This window comes from Acanthisitta chloris, unplaced genomic scaffold (genome assembly GCF_000695815.1).
Source record: "Acanthisitta chloris isolate BGI_N310 unplaced genomic scaffold, ASM69581v1 scaffold18171, whole genome shotgun sequence".
Lineage (NCBI taxonomy): Eukaryota > Metazoa > Chordata > Aves > Passeriformes > Acanthisittidae > Acanthisitta > Acanthisitta chloris.
In genome coordinates this window covers 4,799-6,354 of record NW_008654665.1, presented here as the reverse complement: position 1 = coordinate 6,354, position 1,556 = coordinate 4,799, and positions in this window count along the sequence as shown.

The following is a 1,556-nucleotide window of genomic DNA, read 5'->3' as shown; positions in this document are numbered from 1 at the left end:
CCTGCTGATGTGAACAGTCTGTACCATCAAGCTGTTCTGAAAAAAGCACTCGTGTGTTGGGTTTTATACAAGTTAATTAAAAAGTGACTCATAACTCAGGTGATGAGATCTGTGGGGAGTAATCTGTGAGCACTTCAACAGTGAAGCAAGTTTGCCTGCAGAGGGAAAGTGATCCAAACATGTTCATAAAACATGATGGTCTCTGCTCGGTGTGTGGCAAGAAGTGTGTGTGGCAGGGTCAGGAAGAATGAGGAGCATGTAGGGCAGGAGGAGAGAGGTGGGAAGAGCTGAACTGTAGCAAGAGGAGGAAACTGTCTTTCCCCTTGGGTAATAAAAGGCTGAATTGAACTTGCTAAGCAGGTTCCCAGTTTTGTAAGTTCCTCTGAAGGGCAGAGAGGTGTGGTTGGCTTACAGGAATGCAGCACAAGGAAGACTCTTCTTTAAATAAATTGGTGGGTTTGAGCTTCTACAAAATGTGCAATTGAGTCCCAACCTCTTTGGTTCTGCCTGATCAGGCCCAGAGTAAAATTGCTCCCAGGCTGGGAGAAAAATTGGTGGTGGGATACTGTGTAGTAAGGATAAACTGACCCTTGAAATGTGCTGGAGTGGATGTGAGAGATGGAGACATGAAGAGCAGATGAGTTCAGAAAGAAATCTGTTGTCATGTGTAGATTTTGAGGCCTCCAAGTGACACAGGAGCAGTTCATGATACCATTGCCTCTTTGCCTGTCTGTTGACATGTAAATCACTGATAAGAAGGAAACAATGCAAGTAATTCATTCGATAATGCAAATCGACCTTTATTACACTTTACAACTAGTGAGACACTCAGTAGTTCTGAGAAGTGTTGCTGAGCAGCTCCTTCCCCTTCTGTGTCCTCAGAGAGCAAATTGCTTCAAGTTTAGTGATGCTGGAAAGAACACTCAAGTTGATTTTTTTCCCCCTAAATTCACCCTTTTTGGAAACAAGTTTTCAGACCCCACAAAAATATTTCTACAGACAAATTAGTTCTCTGGGTGGTGAAGTTGGAATGGCTACATGAGCCCAAAAGGTTTTTTTGGACATCTTCCACATTAGTCTGCAAGATCCAGCCCAGCCCTGCCTCCAGCAGGGGTTTGGCTCCTAGAGAGACTGCTCTGCAGTCCCCACGTCCCAGGAAAAGTGTCTTGGAAGGGCACAGTGTTTGTCTCTAAACTGAATGCTTTGTGTTGTGTCAGTTCAGGGCTCTTCTCACCACCTGTGGAACGTGTGGTGTGCTCTGGGGAGTTTCCCATAGCTCATGAAAAGCATAGGTGCTCTTACAGAGCACATCAGGCACCTGTCTGTGTCTAAAGCCACAAAACAAACACCCACAGTGCTAGAGACCAAAATACCTGTGACAGTAAGATCCAGAGAGAGGACCTGACCTCTTGTGAACTCCCAGCACACTTGTTATGCAATTCAGAAGGCTGTGTGGAGTTTTATTGGAGCTTTTGTCTCAATGGTGTTACGTACATGGATCAAGTAAGCACTTTTCAGTGTCTCTTCTTTCAGAGATTAAGATCCATTTCATGTGT